Source organism: Hypanus sabinus, chromosome 9 (assembly GCF_030144855.1).
Source record: "Hypanus sabinus isolate sHypSab1 chromosome 9, sHypSab1.hap1, whole genome shotgun sequence".
Classification (NCBI taxonomy): domain Eukaryota; kingdom Metazoa; phylum Chordata; class Chondrichthyes; order Myliobatiformes; family Dasyatidae; genus Hypanus; species Hypanus sabinus.
The window spans coordinates 15,651,795-15,675,374 of record NC_082714.1 but is presented as its reverse complement, the minus strand read 5'-3'; positions in this window follow the sequence as shown (position 1 = coordinate 15,675,374).

Below are 23,580 nucleotides of genomic sequence, written 5' to 3'. Positions count from 1 at the left end.
TCCCCATTCTTCTTTACAGGACTGCTCAAGCTCTGTCAGATTGCATAGGGATCATGAGTGAACAGCCCTTTTCAAGTCCACCCTCAAATTTTCACTTGGATTGAGGTATGGACTTTGACATGGCCATTCCAGGACATTAACTTTGTTGTTATTAAGCCATTCCTGTGTAGGTTTAGCTCTATGCCTGGGGTCATTGACTTGCTGGAAAATTCACAGTTCTCTTGAAGTCTGCATCAGGTTTCCTTCCAGGATTTTCCTGTATTTTGCTGTATTCATTATATCTTCACAAGCCTGAAACATCCCCACAGCATGATGAAGCTACCATCATGTTTCACGATAGGAATGGTGTGATTTTGAAGATGTGAGGTGTTTGGCTTATGCCAAGCATAGTGTTTAGCCTGATGGCCAAAAGCCTCAATTTTGGTTTCATCAGACCATAGAACCTTCTTCTAGTTGACTTATAACCATATAACAATTACAGCACAGAAACAGGCCATCTTGGCCCTTCTAGTCCGTGCTGAATGCTTACTCTCACCTAGTCCCACCGACCTGCACTCAGCCCATAACCCTCCATTCCTTTCCTGTCCATATACCTATCCAATTTTACTTTAAATGACAATATCGAACCTGCCTCTACCACTTCTACTGGCAGCTCGTTCCACACAGCTACCACTCTCTGAGAAAAGAAATTCCCCCTCATGTTACCCCTAAACTTTTGCCCCCAGCTCTTAACTCATGTCCCCTTGTTTAAATCTCCCCTACTCTCAATGGAAAAAGCCTATCCACGTCAACTCTATCTATCCCCCTCATAATTTTAAATAGCTCTATCAAGTCCCCCCTCAACCTTCTACACTCCAAAGAATAAAGACCTAACTTGTTCAACTTCAGACTCCATGCCTTCTCGCAAACTCTAGCTGAGATTTCATGTGAGTTTTTTTCCAACAGTGGCTTTCTCTTTGCCACTCTCCTATAAAGCTGTGACTGGTGAAGCAATCAGGGAACAAATGCTGTATGCACTGAATCTCATACCTCAGCCACTGAAGCTTGTAACTCCTGATAGGTCTCTTGGTGGTCTCCCTCACTAGACCCCTTCTTGCACGTTCACTCTCTTGAGGATGGCCTGTTTTAGCTACTGAAAGCTTAAAACCCCATCTATTTGCCCACTGTTCAAACTTATTAATCACTTACTGCATCCTATATACATTTAAATTGATTTCTACCACTGATCCATAAAGCACCATCATCTGTAAAAAGTGATTTACCCACCCCAGTACCTATCTCAGAGAAAATATCATTAATCATAATAGTAGTTGGACCTTCCAGGTACAGGTGTATTTTACTTCAATCAATTGAAACACCGTGACTGCACAGAGGTGATCTCCATTTAATTAATTACGTGATTTCAAAAACCAATTGACTGTACCAGTGGTGATTCGATGTGACATATTAAAGGGGGTGAATACTTATACAATCAACCATTTTGTGTTTTATATTTGTAATTAATTTGGATCACTTTGTAGAGATCTGTTTTCACTTTGACACGAAGGAGACTTTTTCTGATGATTGGTGTAAAAGAAAAGGAAAATTAAAATCCATCATGGTTCAGTTTTGTAAAACAATAAAACATGAAAACTTCTAAGGAAGAGTGAATACATTTTATAGCCACCTACCTAATGGGGACAAAAATGTATGTGTCTTCACTGTGGAAGAGACACCAACAGTATGACAGAAATTCAAGAGTGTCAGGGGACAGAAGCAAGTGGAGTAACTATTACTAAGAAGAAGGTGCTTGCTGAAAGGTCAGATGGGTGATATAAAGTTTTTCAGATATATAAAGTGTAAAGGGAGGCAAGAATAGATATCAGACCTCTGGGAAATAACACTATAGAGGGAGTAAAGAGGGACAAGGAAAGGGCAGATGAACTGAATAAGTATTTTGCATCAGTCTTCACTGTAAAAGATACTAACAGGTTGCAGGAGGTTTGAGTGTCAGGGGACACAGGTGTGTGAAGTTGCCATTACTAGGGAGAAGGTGCTTGAGAAACTGAAAGGTCTGAAGGTCGATGAATCACCTGAGCCAAATAGTCTACACTCCAAGGTTCTGAAGGAGAAAGCTAAAAAGATAGTGGAGGCATTAGTAACAAACTTTCAAGAATCAATAGATTCTGGCATGGTTCAAAATGACTGAAAAATTACAAATGTCACTGCACTTTTTAAAAATGGAGGGATGCAAAAGAAAGGAGATTATAGGCCAGTTAGCCTGACTTCAGTGGTTGCAAAGTTCTTGGAGTCCATTAAGGATGAGGTTTTGGGGTACTTGGAGGCACGTGACATTGTCCTAGGCCAAAGTCAGCATGGTTTCCTTAAGTGGAAATCTTGGCTGACAAATTTGTTGGAATTCTGTGTGGAAATAACAGGTAAGATAGACAAAGGATTTTCAGAAGGACTTTGATAAGGTGCAGCACATGAGGCTGATTAATGAGATAGGAGCCCATGGTATTACAGGAAAGGTGGAGGCAATGAGTTGGATTAAAGGGGGCAAAAGGGGGATCTTCTTGCAAGATGGCGGTGCGACGCAGCGTGCAGCGGCCACTCCAAGAATGAATAGCTGTTATCTGTAAGTAGGGGCTGTGTACAATCCTGATCTGATGGAGACGGACGTGAGAAGCACGGAGGAACATCTGGTGAAACTTTTGAAATGCCTGTTTCGCTGCCGCTGCTGCTGTGCGATCGGAAAAATCTCCGGGAGGAAGGCCTCGAATCCTTGGCTTTGCCTGTTGCTTGGCGGCCGGTGCCAGGGTCGAAGCGCTCGGCAGAGATGGTGCTCGGTGTCGGAGGACTGGTCGGAGGCTCGAAGTTTTTGGACGGACTCGGAGTTCGCTGTGGTCGGGGCTCCCAAAGTGCTGTAACGGCAAGCTATGGCGCTGGAGGTTCATGGCAGGAAGAGTTTTTCTTCCTTCTACCGTCTGCGTGAGATGATGGGCTGTCAGGACTTTGAGACTTACTTTTAAACCGTGCCATGGACTGCTCTTTGTCAGATTAAGGTATTGTTTTTCACTGTTGAAACTATGCTTTATAATTATGTGGTCTTTGTCAGTTAGTCTTTTATCAATTATGGTATTGTCTGCACTGTTGAAACTATATGTTAACTATAACTATATGTAACTATGTGGTTTTGTGTATGTCTTGTAGATTTAGGTTTGTCTTTTGGGTTTGTTGTTCCTTTCCGGGGAACGTGCTAAGACGGTAGCACGATATTAATACACAGCAGCCTCTCCAGACTCTGGACTGGGGATTGCCAAACGTTATGTGGTTTTTCTTGTGTGGTCTGTTTTGTGCTTTTTCGTGATATCATTCCGGAGAACGTTGTCTCATTTTTTAACTGCATTGTATTTGTGGTTTATAAATGACAATAAACTGGACCTGAATCTGAAATTCTGGCTGGCTGAGGGTGATTAGTGCTATTCCATCAGGTTCAGTGTTGGAACCATTTCTTTACACATCACATTTCGACAATGTGAATGATGGAATTGATGGCTTTGTGACCACATTTGTGGATGATACTGAGATAAGAGGAGGGGCAAGTAGTGGTGGGGAAGCAGGGTGTCTGTGGAAGGAATTAGACAGATTGGGAGAATAGACAAAGAAGCAGCAGATGGAATAGAGTGTAGGAAGTATACACCAATGCACTTTAGTAAAAGGAACAAACTATTTTCTAAATGGGGAGCAAATTCAAAAATCAGAGGAGCAAAGCAACTTGAAGTCCTTGTGAGAATTCCCTAAAGGTTAACTTTTAGATTGAGTTGGCTGGAAGGAAGGTAAGTGAAATGTTAGCAATCGTTTCAAGAGGACTAGAATATATGAGCAAGGATGTGATGCTGAGACTTTATAAGACATTGATCAGACTGCACTCGGAGTGTTGAGAGCCATTTGGGGCCCTTTATCTAAGTAAAGATATGCCATCATTCGTGACAGTCCAGGGCAAATTTCTCAAGAATGATTCTAGGAATTAACAATTTAACATATGAGGAGAATTTGATGGCTCTGGGCCTGTGTTTGCTGGTGTTTAGAAGAATGGGGGAGATCACATTGAAACCTATTGAAAGGGCAAGATAGAATGGATGTAGAGAGAATGTTTCCTATAGTGGAAGAGTCTAGGACCAGAGGGCACAGTCTCAAAATTGAGAGATGTCGATTTAGAACAGAGATGAGAAGGAATTTCTTTAGCCAGAGAAAATGTGGAATTTATTACCACAGAAGGCTGTGGAGGCCAAGACATTGTGTATATTTAAGGGAGAGGTCGATAGGTTCTTGCCTAGTCCGGGCATCAAACGTTACAGGGAGAAAGCAGGAGAATGGGGTTGAGTGGAACAATAAATCAGCCATGATGGAGTGGCAGAACAGATTTGATGGGCCGAGTGGACTAATTTGCTCCTATGTCTTCTGTTCTTATGATGGTTGCTCCTTTCTTGTGGCAGCTGCTTACTTGTGGCCTCGAAGTGGGTGACTACAGTATATTTGGCTTGAAGCATTACGTTGCCACTTCATTAAGTACACATGATCATTAATGTAAATATCTAATCAGCCAATCATGTGTCAGCAACACATTGGATAAAAGCATACAGACATGGTCAAGAGGTTCAGCTGTTGTTCTGATCAAACTTTGGAATGGGGAAGAAATGCGTTCTAAGTAACTTTGACCATGGAGTGACTGTTAGTTCCAGACGGGGTGGTTTGAGTATCTCAGAAACTGCTGATCTCCTGGGATTTTCACGCACAACCGTCTCTAAAATTTACAGAGAAGGGGGCAAAAAACAAAAACACATCCAGTGACTGGCAGCTTTGTGGGCAAAAGCACCTAGTTAATGAGAGAGGTCAGAGGAGAATGGCCAGACTAGTTCAAGCTAACAGGAAGGCAACAGTAACTTAAATAACTACACATTACAACAGTGGTGTGCAGAAGAGCATCTCTAAATCCACGACACATCAAACCTCAGAAAGTATGGGGTACAGCAGTAGAAAACCATGAATGACTCACTCAGTGGCTTCTTTATTAGGTACAGGAGGTACATAATGAATTAGCCACTGACTGCTTTTCACAAAAGTTGCCTTTCGTTGTTGTTTATCTGTAGGGCACTTACAATGGGCTTTAGAGTTAATTTATCACAGACATACAGTTGCTAATAGATTTGATTAAATCCATTGAATCCAAGAAACAAGTACTTTCAGGAATTAGTTTCCATTTTTTTTTACATTTTAGAACTGCAAAAGTAATTATGAATTCCTTGAAGCTTTTGTGAAAGAATTATTTTGTTAAGAGGTACAGGAAACTACTTACTTTCAGAACACATTGTTCTATGTTGACCGTAGTGAAGAGCAACTGACAGAGAAACTGACAGCTTGACTCAATATCCTTACTAAAAGTTGTAGGAGACAAAGAAGGATGCTTGATGGGCCAAATGACCTAATTCTGATCCTGTATGGGAATTTAGCAAAATAATTACTTTTGTAAAATCCCAACATACCAGACACAAAATGCTGGAAGAATTCAGCAAGTCAGGCAGCATCAACAGAAAGCTGACTTTTCAGGTCGAGACCCTTCATCAGGAATGGCAAAAATGGGGAAAGAAATCGGAATAAGAAGGGGGAAGGGGAAAAAGCACAAGCTGAGAGGTGATTTATGAAACCAGATAAGGGAGAGATTGGTGTGGGGTTTAGGGGAGGTATGAACAATTTTCGGGAGCCCATGGAATATTGCCAATGATCGCCGGCACCATCTGGTCACCTGTAACGAGATCAAAAAGCACAAGAGGGCTGATTCACCCACTGCCCGCATAATCTCAACCTAACCTTACAGTGACACGCTCTTCATTCTCCCGGTCCATAAATTGCCAATAAGAAAGCCCAGATACACACAAGGCGAAAGAGAACCAGTAAATTAAACCCAAGATGGGGTGACAGACAACAAGTCAGTGCTAAACTCAGGTGTAGTTCTGGTGAATGCCCAGTAAACACTGTCAATTTCACCCATGCAATCCCAGGCATACAGATGCCAGGTAATGATGTTTAAAAATAGCATTACCCTCAGAATTATATGCCTTTCATTATCTGGTCCATGGAAATACACAAGCCAAGTCTGATCAGCTTTGGTAAGTGAGAAACTGGGAGTTGATAGGTGGTAAAGGTAAAGTGCTGAAGAAGAAGGAATCTGACAGGAGGAGAGAGTGGACCATGGGAGAATGGGAAGGACAAAGACCCGAGAGGGAAGTGCTAGGCAGGTGAGGAGAAGGGGTAAGAGGGGAGCCCTCTGCAGAAGCTTTTTGAATAAACCATTATTTTCCACATTACAAGTTTAATTTATGGAGGAAAGAACCAAAATGTCTTCTGGATATTGATTTTGAATGATTGAACTGCAAATGAGAAATGGAGACAAATTGAACAGTAACACAGGGTCAACAACTTAGAGTGGGACAAGCAGACATAAACATGGTTTGCTGACGGAGGATTTTAAGGAAGATCTGGCTGCAGAGAATTAATACTGTAACATGAAGTGAATTAAAGTTGTTCTTTGATTATTTGTAGTATTGCAACTATATTTTGGCTACGTGCATTTTCAAAAAGCAGACATGTCATTTTATTTAGAAAGCTCTATGCTACTCTAATGTATTGGCTGCTGATGCCTGAAGCATAAATGAAACTAGAAGGCTAGAACACAGAAGGACAATAAACAATTCTTCTGCTTTCTGGCTGAAATTGGAGCTAAAATGAATTCTGTCCTTCACGTTCAAGTTTCCAATGGCAACAAATTACTGTCAGGAAACTACTGACAGTCTGGGTATCTCAATTTTGAGGAGCCAAATGGCTGTGTGACCAAGGAGCTGAAGTGGGCAATCAGCTTTTTCAAGTTTAACAATGAATGAGCTAAATATTAATAACAACAAAGCACCGAGTTTTGCCAGCGTTTAGCTAAACAGCACAAAGAGAAGAATTTCTCTCTCACAGCTTCAGCGACCAGTGTTTGATCCGGTGCCATTTGTATAGATTTTGAAGGTACCTTCTGTGACTACGATGGTTTGCACCTGCTGCTCCAATTTCAAAGAGTTCACAGGTAAAGGAATGTAAGGAATTTGTACATGCTCCCCGTGAACGGTATGGGATTCCACCAGTTGCTCCAGTTTTCTCCAACAGTCCAGAGGAGTACTGGTTTGTGTGTTGATTGGACATTGTGGATTGTCCTGTGATTAGGCTAGTGTTAAATAGGTGGGTTGTTGGGTGGCACAGCTGGTAGGGCCGCAAAGGCTGTTCCAAGCTGGATCTCTAAACAAATAAATAAAGTTATCATCAGAGTATGTATACAGTATGTCATCTATATCCTACCCTAAGATTCATTTTCCTGTGGGCATTCACAGTAGATACAAAGAAATACAATAGAATGAATGAAAAACTACTCACAAAGACGGACAAACAAACTGATGGAGGAAAAATATCACAGTTGACTGTGCGTGACATTCATGAGTTACTTCAAGGGATGGGCAGGTAAAGGTTTTGAAGAGCTTATTAGAATTTATCAGATTAAAGAGAGATGGAAGACCATGATTGCTCATGTCGTATGACACAGAACGTTATGATGATGATGATGTTAAGTTACAATAAAAGTAATTTAATAAAGGTAGTGTCCATGGGTTCAGGGCCCATTCAGAAATCTGATGGCAGAGAGGAAGAACCTGTTACTAAAATGTTGAGAGTGTTTCTTGCTTGGAACATTCAGTGTTCACTCGAAGGTAAAGCAATGTGCATGAAACTGTATGTGATGAGCTCTATTCGTCAGCACATTCGGTAAGGGGTCTCACTGGGAACAAAGAGTACACTTGACCTTGACTAAGTACAACATTTAGATCTGAATTACCATGAGAGGGCAATATGAGCTCCACATATACACTCAGTGGCCACTTTATTATATACACCTGTATTAATGCAAATATCTAAGCTGCCAATCATGTGGAAGCAACTTCATGCATGAAAGCAAGGTCAGGAGTTTCAATTGTTCAGACTAAGTCTATCATATGGGGGAAGAAATGTGATCTAAATGACTTTGACTGTGGAATGATTGTTGGTGGCAGACAGGGTGGTTTGAGTATCTCAGAAACTGCTGTGCTCCTGGATTTTCACACACAACAGTCTCTGGCGTTTGCAGAGAGTGGTGCAAGTGAGCGATAGCTCGAGTGAGCGGCAGTTCTGTGGACAAAAACACCTTGTTAATGAGAGAGGTCAGAGGAGAATGTGCAGACTGCTTCAAGCTGACAGGAAGGAGAAAGTAACTCAAATAACCATGCTTTGCAACAGTGGTGTGGAGAAGAGCATCTCAACGCACAATATGTTGCAACTAGAAGCAGATGGACTACAGCAGCAGAAGACCATGAACGTACAGTCAATGGCCACTTTATTAGATACCCAAGGTGTTATGTTTGTTCTTTAACATAGACAAACTTGTGTGGGTAAAAAGGCTAGAATTCTCCTATTTGGATATTCACTGAAAGGCTTCAGCTGGACCATATTTTACTCAGGACCTTCAGCCCACCCAGAGTGTTTGTGTGTCTTGTTCACCAATGTTACTTCCAGTTCTGGGTGAACCATCCACAGTGAACACTGAGAACTGAAGTTCTTTATTATTCACACACATTATAACAAACCTTCCCCCTTTAAAGAAAACAAACACAATAATAAGTCCTCATAAACCTGAAAAACACAATAATCCTTTCCAGCAAAGATATTTACATTATCTTCAAATGTAATTAGCAAATACAGTCCCTTATTCAATCATCCACTCTCAATCCGTCTCTGTGGTGGCTTAATGATCCCTTTTGTACTTCTACCTGCTTCCACAAATGTTTTGCTTTCACTTGCTGCATTAATACCAGTGTCATTTGAGAACTCTGATCTAAGTGCTCATTTCTTTTACATCAATCTGCCAAAGATTCTATCTGTTCATCTCTGTTCTTGTTCTTGCTGTGTGACCATGATTCGCTCTAAGTGCGTCATAATGGAGCTCTGGACTACATCCATGTGATCACTGAGTCTTTGAACGAGTTCCAACTGAGTCTGTCTCTGTTCACAGAGCTCCTCCTAGTGGCTGAGTATCATAGACAGGAACTCCTCCTGTTGGTCTGTGCTGCCCTGCTGCAGTGCTTTGACCTTAGGGACAGCGTGTTCTCCCTAGTTTCCTTTCATTTTTCCATTTCAACATCAGAGGCGATTGTGGAGATATTTTTGATTTCCAGTCTTTAACTGGAAGTTGATGAGCGACAGATTTTGAAACAAAGCGGCATGACATGGAAGCAAGACTGACGACTTCTTCCTCATGACCCTTCTGTTCAGCACTGGCATCCTGACTGTCGTCCTGGTGTAGCTAGTAGGAATGTCTATGGAAGGTGGAGTTCCTGTGCTTCTCTTGCACAACCTCTCTGGATCTCTCATGGATGCTGTTACGAATTTCTTGAGTCGCATCAAGTAAGCATCGGAGTCCCTCAAAACCAACTGTGTACTCTTCCATGAGTGAAGTCTGGTCATCTTTGGTCTGTGAAGCCACTACAAAAACTCTTTCCACATGCACTCAGTCCAATATTGGCTGCACTCTCGTTTCCACTACCAGTAGTTGTGTCTTTAGGTGCTGTCCCTTGTGCTTGAACATTACTCTGCAGCCCCTACTGGAAGGTTCTCTCCAGTAGAGACAGTCACATTTAATTTCACTGGGTAAATCTTGTTCTGTGAGAGTCTTGTAATCACCCACGGATAACAGAATTACTCGGGCTTCAGTGTCAAGGCTAAATGGAATTACTGCCTCATTCACCATCACTGGAACAATCCATTCTGTTTTACCAGCATCCAGCAGTCAGTATAGAATCCACAAAGACTTCCTCCATTTCCTCAGCAGCCCTATGCACCTTTCTCTTGGTAGCTTTGTAGTGCTTTGTGAAATGATTCCTCCTCACACAATTATTGCAGGACACATCTTTGGAATGTGTCTACCTCCATGTTTGCTGCATTTACTGTTTGACACTATGCTATACTGTTGCTTTGGAAAATGCTTTGTGCTCTGCCCCTTTACTTTCTCAGCATGCATTTTTGTTTATGTCCTGTGAAGCTCTTTAGTTCGTGCTCGTGTGATCTCCGCTGCCCTACACCCATCCACAAACTTTTCTAGCATCAAATCTTTTTCCTGGAGTAGGCTTTCTCTGAGCCCATTATCTGGGATTCCATAAACTATTTTTGTCTCTGACTAGTGAGTCTCTCAAATCTCCAAGCACACAGGACTTATTCAAAGTGTGGAGCTCAGTGAAGTATTGGTCAAAGCTGACACCTTGTTTCTACTCACAGGAAAATAATTTCTATCTTTTACTTAGGACAAAGCACTCCTCAAATCTGGTCAGTAGAGTGTCCAATGTCAAGGCTGTCTTGTCAATTTGAAAGCTGTCATGTATGTCCAAAGCATCTTCGCCAATTACATGTAAGAAGATATAAGCTTTCAATTTTTCTCCGCGCCTCCAACTCTATTCACTGCTAAATATATATTGGATTGCTGCTTGAAATATTTTCAGTTATTGGTTAGGTTGCCAGTAAACTGCAGAGCTGTGGGAAGACTTGGGTAATCCATTGAGGGTATCTTTTAGACTCTCACTCAATTGCTCAGTGAATGTTGAGATAGCACGCTCTCTTCCAGCAGCTTCTCTCTGTCAGGACCTAGCGTTTCTTTCTTATTCACTCACAGTATTCAGCTATGCTTCGTATTTAGACCTCATACTGACTTCTGACACCATGCTATGTTTGTTCTTTAACAAAGACAAGCTCGCGCGCGTAAAAACGTTGCAATTGCCTTCAGCCCCTGCAAGGCAGTGCAGGTGTCTCATTCACCAAGGTCACTTCCAGTTCTGGGTGGACTGCCCACATTGCACACTGAGAACTGAAGTTCTTTATTAAGTACACACATAACAACAGAGCAGGTACCAAATAAAGTGGCCACTGAGTGTATCGTTCCCCCCCCCCCATCTTTTATTTCCATCAGAGTCATGAGATAAAAATGTATGAACAGATTGCCTGTGATGAGATCAGCATGTCAGTTGACAAAACGTAAGGTACACCCTGCTGCTGTCGATGGGGGCTACCAGCACAAAGAGAACTAAGCTTCCACGCTGTTTAATGATGGACAGATATGAATTGTCTCCACAATCTTGCCATGCAGGGTTTATCAGGAAGCCTGAAATCTGATTTGAACATAAAAACTCTATTGTTTCCACACTCTGGGATCTATATGGAAGCTGCGCTTAGGAGTGTCCTACCTTCAGATTCAGAATTATAAAATCCAAAATTAGATTTTAAAAGGAATTTAAAAACAGCAGACTGCTGGAGGAGCTTAGTGGGTTGATCAGCATTGGTTGGGGGAAAGGAATTTTCAAAATTTAAGGTCAAAGTACTTTATTGATTCTCAGCAATTCAGCCTGCAGCTGTGGAAAGAAAATTAGTTAAAGTTTCTGGTCTGTTTACATGAAGAGTCCTGGATCTAAATTATTAACTATTTCTCTTTCCACAGTCACTACCTGACCTGCTGGGTGTTCAGATCATACGACTATGAGACGTAGGGGCTGAATTTTGCCATTCAGCCCATCAGGTCTGATACAACAGTGAATCACAGCTGATTTATTTTCCTGCTCAACCCCATTCCCTTACCTTCTCCCCACAACTTTTGATGTCCTTACTAATCAAGAACCTATCAACCTCCGCTTTAAATATACCCAAAAGACTTGGCCTCCACAGCCATCTGTCTCAATCAATTCCACAGATTCACCACACTCTGGCTACAAAGTTTCCAACGTTTTCTGTTTTATTCGGAAATTGATCTTGCTAGCTTAAATGAGTTGTCAGAGTCAACGTACTAACGCACAAGTCAATTTAGAAGGACTGTACATCATTACAATGTGAGTAGATCAATCTGTCTGGTTGCTGCAAATGATGTCTTCTAACAAAAATCAATGTGTCTTTTGTAATTTATCTCAGGCCTCTCATACTTCGAAGCACCTTTCGCTGAACTAACTCTTTCTTTGAAAACTAATTACGTTTAGAATAGGAAGAGGATAACAGGCAGGAAATGTTAGTAATCCTATGCATAATTGTAACAAAATTCATAACTTTCTAAACTGTGCACCAGTCTCCACCATCCAGGACCATGCTTACTTCTTGCTGCTGCCATCAGGAAGGAGGTACAGGAACCTCAAGCCCCACACCACCAGGTTCAGGAACAATTATTACCCTACAACCATCATGCTCCTGATCCAGTGTGGTTACCAACATGCATCCCAACTCTGAATTGATTCCACAACCTATGGACATGTTTTCAAAGACTCTACATCTCATGTGCTCAGTATAATTTATTTATTTATTGACCTAGCTATCTACCTACCTATTTATTTATTTGTTTGCTATCTACGTATCTGTTTGTCTATCTATCTACCTATTTATATTTTTATTTATTTACTCATTTGTTATTTATGTATCTATCTTTTGCCTATCTATCTATTTATTTGGGTTTGTTTATTTATTTTATTAATTTTTTTTGTATTTACACTGGTTGCTTTCTCTTGCACGTTGGTCGTTTGTCAGTCTTCGTAGTTTTTCATTGCTTCTATTGTATTTTTTCTACAGTGAATGCCTATAAGAAAATTAATCTCAGGGTTATATATGGTGACATATATGGGCTTTGATAATAAATTTACTTTGAACTCTGAACTTTTGGACCCAACAGAACCAAACCTCCTGATAGCTGATTGTGGAATCTTTCTGAATTCCTTCTGTGATTCAGCAAAGTTCAAAGTAAATTTATTATTAAAGTATGTATATGCTACTATATACTACCTTGAGATTCATTTTCTTGCAGACATTTACAGGAAAAAAAAGTGCTGAGCAACAGAAATTTCCAAAAACTACACCTAACCAGACAAACTCTGACAAACAAGCAAAGTGGAAAAGAAAAAAAAATGCAAATAAATGTAATACTGAGAAATTGTGTTGATGAATCCTTGAAAATGAGTCTGTAGGTCGCAGCATCAGTTCAGAATTGTAGTGAATGAAGTTATTCACTGTCTCAGTGGTTCAAGAGCCTGACAGTTGTAGAGTAAAGACCGTTCTTAAACTTGGTCATGTGGGCCCTAAGGCTTCTGAAACTCCTGCCCAATGGTAGTAGCGAGAAGAGGGCACGGCCTGGTTGGTGAGGATCTTTGATGATGGATGCTGCTTTCTTGTGCCAGTGCTCCATGTAGATGTTCTCGATGGTGGGCAGGGTTTTGCCGGTGATGGACTGAGCTGCATCCTTCACTTTCTGTAGCCTTTTCTGCTCCTGGGCACTGATGTTTCCATACCAGGCGGTTGTGCAACTATACATTTGTCAAAGTTTTGGGTGAGGAATTGTATCTATGCAAACTTCTAGGAGAGAAGAGGTTTTGGTGTGCCTTCTTTTTGATGACATTTACATGGTGGTCCCAAGGAACTGAGGGCTGCTGACTGTCTCCACGTTTATTCACTGTTGACTATAAATAGTGTGAACTGTGTAATACTGAAGTCTCATAATAATGAGAAACCTTTGATAACCCTTTATAAAAGGCACAAAAAAGACGGGGTATTTGAAAGGACCCTTCCACCTGAATGCTGCCCAGTTACACCCCTGCAACCAATTAACTTTCTAACCCATATGTCCTTGGAATGTGGGAGGAAACTGACATGGTCTCAGGGAGAATATACAAACTCCTTACTGACAGCTGTGGGAATTGAACCCAGTTACGTGTCCATCCTTTATTCCATGATCCATTGACATCCTCAGTCCTTTACCTCTTCCACCTATCCTCTCAAAGCTTCTCGTTTCAAACCCCCACCCCCACCCACCTTCCCCTTCACCTTGTCTCACATATCACTGGCCAGCTTGTACTATTTCCCCAACCACACCTCTTCTAACTCTGGCTTCTGCCCCCTTCCTTTATAGTCTTGGTGAAGGGTCTCGCCTGGAAGTGTTAATTTCCCTCCATAGATGCTGGCTGACCTGCTGAGTTTCTCCAATATCTTGTGTGCATTTAACTACCGGTAGCATAGTGGCTAGCACAACACTTCACAGTACAGATGACCCAGGTTCAATTTCTGCTGCTGCCTGTGAAGAGTTGGTGCATTCTCCCCGTGACCGCATGTGCTTGCTCTGGTGCTCTGCTTTCCTCCCACAGTCCAGATACACCAGTAGGTAGGTTAATTGGTCATTGTAAATTGTCCCGTGATTAGGCTAGAGTTAAACTGGGGGACTGCTGCGCAGTGTGGCTCAAAGAGCCGGGAGGACCTATTTCATTCTGTATCTCAATAAATAAATAAATAGAGTTTTCTGTGTTTCCTATGATCACTGAGTTCACAGAATCACCCTCATCATTTTCTTTTAGCAACTAAAATATATAAAAGATCTAAATGAATGTAAGATTTAGAAAAGGATGGCACGGTAGTATGGTGGTTAGGGCATTGCTTTACAGTGCCACAGTTTGTAAGGAGTTTGTATGTGCTACCTGTGACTGTGTGGATTTCCAATTTCCTCCCACACCCCAGAGACATACAGGTTAGCAAGTTCGATGGGCGGCAAGGGCTCGATGGGCCTGTTACCACACTGTATTTCCAAATCTAACATTAACATTTGACTCCCTGCAATCTACTGTGATGTATGTGGCTCATATTTAGGGTGAGGGTTGTTGTGTTCGTTGCTGAGCGAGTGCGCAGAGCACACCAGGGTGCCATCCTGCAGGGTACTCGACTGAGCTTTATTGAACCGTATGTGAACTCCTCCATTGCGGGAGGGTTGTAGGAATAACTCAATTAATTACCACTACAAGGATTGGGGTTAGTGAGTTGTGGGCCTGCTCTGTTTGGCACTGGAAGTGTGGTGACATTTGCAGGCTGCCCAGCACAATCTTTGCTGATTTGATTTGATAGAATCGATGCATTTCACTGCATGTTTCAATGTACATGTAACAAATAAAGTTCATCTTTATCTTTAGTGTCCTGTAGAAGGCAATTCCACCGCTTCAGTTCTGAGCATACCGCCACAAGGCAGAGAAGTATTCAGCAGTGTTGATATTTATTATTTATGTGGCTTTATCCAAATCATGTCAGCTTGCCTTTTCTTGGCGGTGATGGATTTATCATTCAAGCGCAGACAGCTCCATCCTTAGCAGAGCAAACAACCTGTACAGTTTTCAAATCAGGCTTGGTCCTGCAAGGAAGGTGGTTGTCACGGTAACAAGGCTCCGTAGCATGAGCTAGGGCACAATTGAAACTCGAAACAAAGAGTGCGCTGTTTCATATTTTCATATTTCATATTGCCTTGTGACATCGAAGGAAGCCATTTGGCCCTTCAAGTCTATGCTAATAATCAATTCCCCTACTCATTTCCCTGTAATTTACACTCAGTGGTCATTTTATGAGGGACCTCCTGTACCTAATAAAGTGGCCACTGAGTGCACGTTCATGTCCTGCTGCTGTAGCCCATCCACTCCAACGTTCAACATGTGTATTTAGAGATGCTCTTCTGCACAAGAAGGGGACCACAACCTTGTCGTCATTTAGAGGCTGGCGTGCATCAATGACCCAGGGAGCAGTGCTGGCCGGAGTCAGGGCTTTATACTTTGGTTCTTGGTAGGGTTACCCTTGCCAAACAGGTCAAAGGATAGAATAGAGGCCAGATTAAGAGTGGTCCTCCAGGGTCGGAGGTTCAGCTCAGGGCTAACCACCCTGACTGATAAAACAAGACTGTTACAGAAACAGCAATGAAGAATCCTTTTATATCTGAGTGTGATGATATTCCTGAGTCTCCACCCAGGATTTCTATAACTGACAGGAGTGAAAACCGAGCTACTGACACAATGAAAGAAGCCCTGAACACTGCCGGAGATGGAGGACCTTCATGGCTGCTCTAAATGCCAGTGGCATAGCGGGCAGTAAAGTAATAGACACCATTATTACATGGTTATTTGAGTTACTGTCACCCTCTGGTTAGCTTTAACCAATCTGGCCATTCTCTTCTGATCTCTTTCACTAACTAGCCATTTTTGCCCACAGAACTACTTCTTTACCATTCTGATGATTTCTCCGAACAACAACTGAATCACTTGACCCACGTCCGCATGCTTTTATGCACTGAGTCGCTGCCACATGATTCTCTAATTTGATTCTTTGCATTCACGAGCAGATGAGCAGGTCTACCTAATAGAGCGTAGATTCTCTCACATGCCAACTTTACTAAAAGCAAATAACCCACCAACCCTCATGTCCTTGGATGTGGGAGGAGACTGGTGTCTGAAAGGAGCAGCAGAACCGCACCAGAGCGCAGAAGCAAACCTAGTTTCTTTTGCTGCTTTTCCTTATTTCATTTTTTTCAGGAAACTTCTTTGGCACCTCATTTCTATCCTCAAATTTGACTTTGAGCAGGTGGTGATGAGATGCCTTCTGGAACTGCTGCAAAGTTCAAAGTACATATATTATCATAGTCCATATATGTCACTATATACCAACCTGAGATTAATTTCCTTGCAGACATATTCAATAAATCCATAATAGAATAATAACCATAATATAATCAATAAAAGACTCCACCAACTTGGGTATTCGACAGTATGCAAATACAAAAAGAAATAATAATAATAAATAAGCAATAAATATCAAGAACATGAGATAAAGAGTCCTTGAAAGTGAGTCCATAGGTTGTGTGAAAATTTCAACCATGGTGCAAGTGAAGTTGAGTGAAGTTATCTGCTCTGATTCAAAAGATCAATGATTGAGGGGGAATAACTGTTCCTGAACCTGCTGGTGTGAGTCCTGAGGCTTCTATACTTCCTTCCTGCAGTGCTTTTGATGTGGGTGTTCCGCAGTACTGTTGTGTTAGAAGTTGCAGGATTTGGAACTTGGGACATTGAAGGAATGGTGATAGTAGTGCATGACTTGGATGTAAACCAAGTTACCTCATAATCTATCTCATTATGATCTTGAAGCTTATTGTTTACTTGCGCTGCACCTCCTCTGTAGCTGCCACACTTTATTCTGCATTGTTAATGTTTTACTGTTTACTCCCTCAATGCACTGTGAATGATCTGCTCTGTATGAACACTACGCAGTACGAACTTTACACTGTATCTTGGTACATCTGACCATTGTAAAGCAATATCCATAAACCAATTCCAATCCTCAAAGCCAAGGGTTCCCAACGTGGGGTCCATATACCCCTCAGTTAATGGCAGGGGTCCATAGCATTAAAAAAGTTGGGAACCCTTGCTCTAAACCTCTCCTATAAATGTACATGTCCAGTCTGAAGGATATGTCAATATAGTTTGGAGACACAGGTAATCCTTAAATTGATGCAAATGCATTCACATTGAGAAGCGTCTAGTTCATTAGCCATTTCCTCTTTGACAATAGAAGGAAATTATGAGGATTGTTGCTTTAAGAGAGATTTGGGCAGGTGCGTGAATGAAAGAGGTATGATGGACTTCGGTCCAGATCCAGATTGAAGGGACTGGGCAGATCAGGTTGTCATGGATTAGATGGTCCGAAGGGAATTTTTCTGTGCTGTAGTGCTCTATGACTCCATGACTCTATTTCATTTGTCACTACATTCTTTACCTACCCTAGGATCAATCTAACCCTTCCCTCCTACATAACACTCCATTTTCAATCATCCACATTCCTAAGAGTTTCTTAAATGCCCCTAATGTATCTGACTCTACCACTACGCCTGCAGGGCACCACTCTCTGTTGGAAAGTACTTCCCCTCTATACTTTCCTCCAATCACCTTAAAATTATGCCCCCTTGTATGAATCATTTCCACCTGGGGGACGAGTCACTGGCTATCCACTGTATCCATTTCTCTTATCGTCTTTTACACCTCCAAGTATCCACCTCTCATCCTCCTTTGCATTCTTTACATTGCTACTTCTTGCAAGAGCAAAATACGTGCCAAAGGATTGTAATAACAAATCTCTAAGTGGTATTGCAACGAATATCCAGGAGAAACTACTTAGGCACCATCTGTCTGCAAGGTGACTGCTGCCCAGTTATTATAGATTACAGATATTGCTATATAATACATAAACATGATCTGTTTTTATAATTGATGCTGTTAGTTCCTTTATTTCTTGGCACTGTTTGTGTCGCACGTATAGAGATTGCACAAAGTATAAACCAGATAATATTTTCTTTAGGAAAATATGATGAGATCTGGATTGCACATGTCTGCTGTCTGCAAGATATATGCCTATTTCTGACCAGTGCACAAAGAAACATATCCTCCTTGAGCATTGTGCTCATTTCCTGCAGGTTTTCGCACAGTTGGAGATCATATTAAATTAAAAAGTCCATAAGGCAGCTGTACTATAAAAATTGTGTGCACGTTCTGTCCAAGTGAAATTACTGGCATTGATTTATGATGTTTGCGCAGTCAGTGGATGTTAATCGGAAATCAACATTGGTGAATAACGTTACTCTCTCGCATGCTGATCAGATCACCATCTGCAGAGCTGGGATTTGTCTCTTTCCTTGGGCTGCAAAATAATGGATGTAGCTGGAAATAAGGTGCTTAATAGCCTGGCATCTGCACTCAGCATTGAATGAATGACACCTGTCAGTCATCACACTCGCACTTTCTATGGGCTTTTGCTTTGTGATACAGACAATCCCAACTGACCTATCAGATGGCTGTATATTGACTGTACCACATAGGATGTCAAATGAACTTGGCCCCTCTCCTCCCCAAAATAACAAGGCAATGAGGGTTACAGTGCACAATTAACAAGCTGCCTCATCCTTTCTGTAACTTTTGCATGCAGCCAATGTTAATTGTTCATATACAATTACAGCAGTGTACAGGCCCTTCAGCCATGATGTTGTGACAACCTTTTAACCTTCGCTAAGATTATTCTAACCCTTCCCACCACATTGCCCTCCATTTTCTATCATCTATGTGCCTATGAGCTTCTTAAATGAGCGGAATCTCCATCTGACTCTACCACTACCCCAGCAGAGCATTCCACACACCCACCACTCTCTGCGTAAAGTGCTTACCTCTGATATCGCCTCTAGACATTCCTCCAATCACCTGAAAGTTAAGCTCACTTGTATTAATCATTTCCATGCTGGGAAAGAGTCTTTGGCTATCCACTCTATCTATGCCTTTTATCATCTTGAACACCTCTCAAAAATTCTCATCATCCTCCTTCACCCCGAAGAGAAAAGCCCTAACTAGCTCAGTCAACCTCCCTTCATAAGTCATACCCTCTAGTCCAGGCAGCATCCTGGTACATCTCCCTTGTACCCTCTCTAATGCTTCTGCATGCTTCATAAAATGAAGCAACCATATCCAAATGCAATACTTCAAGCGTGTTCTAACCAGAGTTTTATAGAGCTGTAACATTACCTGTAACTTTACCTCATGACTCTTGAATGCAGTCTCCCAGCTAATAAACACACCATAAGCCTTCTTAACAACCCTATCAACTTGCACAGCAAGTTATTGCTTCTACCGAGCCCCCAATTTCTTGAGTTACTACAAACTAACTTGGACTTCTGAGACAGGATAAATACCTTACCTATGGCAGGGGTTGGTGAAATGCCATGCAAGTAAAGATTTCATCGCAACTGTGTGTATGTGTATCTGTGCTTGTAACTTGGTCGAGCTTAAAATGCTGCACGTGCATCAGAGAATGGTGACTAAGCCAAAAGGTCAGGGAAAAGGAAAAACATCATGTAATGAGCTGTATGAAAAGCTAGATAACCTGGCTTTGATATGGATTTGGGCAGGCAAATGCTCTAGCAGCTGTAAATTGTATCAGTTTAAGAATTACCCACATCTCCAAACTGTATTGACATCCTTCCAATTGGACCGGTACATGTATAGAAAAAGGTTTAGCGGGATATGGGCCAAACGTGATCAAGTGGGATTTGCTGAGATGTGAATCTCGATCTGGGTTGACCAGCCAAGCCAAAGGGCCTGTTTCTGTGGTGTATAATTCTACGGCTCTCTGACTTTCCATGAAGTGGCTGGCCCCTGCAGGCTGGCTCTCCTGTCGGTGCTGCTCTTCAGTGCTTGCTCCCTGAAAGACAACCAAGATTGCCAGCAGCTGACCCCAGCGTAAGATAAGGAGCTGCTACGTGCTTGCTCTTGCAGAAACATGGCTCAGGACAACGTCCCATGCACCGTCAATCTTCAGGTCATGCCACTCGGGGACTTGTGCTAATATTATTTTGTGACTATCCGTGCCATTATTACAATATGTGCTATGTGTGACTGTACTGATGTACTGTGTTTTGCACCTTGGCCTCAGAACAACGTGTTTCATTTAGCTGTATACGTGTTGAGGGACAACTTCACGTGTTTTTCACAAAGAATACTCAAGTGCACAACTTTGGAAAAACACGTCTGCTGCCGCCAACTCTCCAGTCGCTCATGGACCTGTCTGTCCCGGGCCCCTTAAATGGGGAAGTGGTGAGTTGAGATTGGATACTCTCACAAGATCGTTACCAATCTAAAATTCATACAGGGTTTCCCCTGGTCTCCTTTCTCAGAACATCCACGTCTTGATTTGAAATTGAATTATTTTGTGTTTCCCATTCTCTCCCTTTCCCACTTTTCATACATCCATCCAACACAGAACATAGAACAGTTCCAGCGCAGGAATAGGTCCTTCTACCCACAATGTCTATGCTGAACATGATGCCATTAGACTGAGGCCATTTGTCCCACTGAGTCTATGCAAGCTCTCAGAGCTTTTTCATCAGTCCCATTCCTCCATTTCATTCCCTTTTACTTCACTGCAACCTATTCTCTTGCTCACATGCCCATCAGTTTTCCATTATCTTTCCTACCACCTACCGACATCGGGAGCAGTGGACAGCAGCCAGCTAACCCACCAACCCTACATTTTTTGGGACATGAGAGGAAACAGAGACCTGAGGAAGAACCGCGTGACCACAGGAAGAACATATGAACTCCAGACAGACAACAACAGAGGTCAGGATCAAACCTGGGTCGCCGGAGCTGTGCCGTCCATAAATCTGTTTCCCCCTGTTGAGTAACCCATAAAAAATCAACTCCGATAACCAATCCCTATTCATCCACTTGACGTAGTCTCTTTTTAGTTCCTTTAAAGGCAGTTTAAGCTTTGGTTGAGTGACAAAGCTAATTGGAACAAACCATAGCAGGAAATTGTTGCTCCATCTGGTATCCCACTGACTAGACACAGGGTCCAGAGTTCATCTGGGAACACACCAAACAGATTGTATCTAATACTGCACACTGTCATTCACCCAGCACCAGCTCAAAGTCTTAGTCTAATGAAAGACGTGCTACATATTGTCCACATAACGGAACTAATTAGGGAGATGGAGATCGGAGGGACAATGCAAAATTCCAATAATGAAAAGACACTGTCAACAGCTTGTCGAACACTCCGGTCCAAACCTTTCGGTCCTTGGACAAGTGTCAACAGCTGATGGAGAAGAAAGTTGAATCTGTTTCCAAGATTAGCCTATATAATTGTTCTTTCTCTCTGGAGGAAGAAAATTAAGGGCTATAATTTGCAGATAAAGCATCTTTGAATATTGTACTCGACAACACAACTCAAAGCCCCAAATCAAAATCAGGTACAAAAAAACAATAACTTCTTTCCAAAATTTGATTCTGGAATACAGCCTGCTGGCTGTAATCTCCCAATATACTGATTTAAATACTTTTTGGGAGGAATTCAACACCGTCCACTTCTATTTAAATCAATATTGGAGACAAATCATTCTTGCCCATAAATAACCAAGGTGACCATTAGCTGTGCAAAGTACCTCACTGTGCTAACTGGGGAGAACTCCAAAGCAGAGCTGAGCAGAAAGTTGGCAATCTGCTCCTTAAAGGAAGCACTGTTCAAAGATAGGAACAATAAACATTTATCATGTTTAATCTCTGTAAAGACAGGGGGAACAGTAGAGAGTATATCCAATACAGCTCAAGCCTCTCATATCCTTGTGTACTCAGAAACTGCAGTGCTGTGCAAAAGTCTGGGGCACATATATATAGCCAGGGTGCCTAAGACTTTTGCACAGTACTGTAGTAATTTTATGCCTTGCACTGTACTGCTGTCAAAAAAAAAAACAAATTTCATGACACATGTGGGTGATGATTAAACCAGATTCTGATATGGGTTTGAATCGTGCACTGAGAGTGGGAAGAGGGCAGGGAAGGGGAATTACGGTTGGGAAAAAAAGGGAATGGAATGGGGAGGAGGACCGGAGAAACATTCTGAACTGATCAATAAACCAATTGCTAGGGATCAAATGACCTTGCCTGGTGTCTCAGGGCCAGGTGTGTCTGCACCCGTGCCAGCCCCCATTCCTGGCACTCTTCTTGCTTCTCCCACACCCCTCCCACAGAGCTCTGTCCTTGCCATTCTCAAGATCCTTTGCTCTCACCAGACTTACTAACTTCCTCTGCACTCCACGTTGACAATATAATAGAAACATAGAAAATAGGTGCAGGAGTAGGCCATTCGAGCCTTCAAGCCTGCACCGCCATTCAGTATGATCATGGCTGATCATCCAACTCAGAACCTTGTACCTGCTTTCTCTCCATACCCCCTGATCCCTTTAGCCACAAGGGTCATATCTAACTTCCTCTTAAATATAGCCAATGAACTGGCCTCAACTGTTTCCTGTGGCAGAGAATTCCAATACTGCAATATTCCAATTGCAATACTGTGCAAAAGTCTTGGGAACCCTAAGACCCTATATATATCTGCCTAAGACTTTTGCCACAGTACTGTACCTGTGGGACTGTTGTGGCATAGAAGCCAATGGAAGTCAGCCAGTCTCATGAAGATCCACAGCCTTGGGACATTTACATAGAACATAGAAGAGTACAACACAAAACAGGCTTTACAGCTCACAATGTTGTGCCCCCCCCCCCCTTTAGCTTACTCTAAGATCAATCTAACCAACTTCTCACATAGCCATCCATTTTCCTTTTATCCATATGCCTCTCTAAGAGTCTCTTAAATATTCCTCAGGTACCTTCCTCTAACACCACCACTGGCAGTGCGTTCCATGCACTTACTTGTGAAAAAGCTACCTCTGATGTTACCCATCACCTTACAAGTATGTCCTCGTATTAGCCATTGCCATCCTGGAAATAGGTGTCAGCTGTCCACTTTTATCCATGTTTCTTATCATCTTATACACCTCTACTGAGTCACCTCTCATTCTGTTTAGAGTATCATGTTCAGTTCTAGTTGTCTCATTATAGGAAGGATGTGGAAGCTTCAGAGAGGGTGCAGAGGAAATTAGTCAGGATCCTGCCTGTATTGCAGAACATGTCTTATGAGGAAAGGTTGAGTGAGCTGGGTTTTTTCTCTTTGGAGTGAAGGAGAATCAGAGTTGACTTGATAGAGGTGTGTAAGATGACAAGAGGCATAAACTGAGTGGTCAGTTAATGCCTTCTTCTCGAGTCAGCAATGGCCAATAGGAGAGGGTGTAATTTT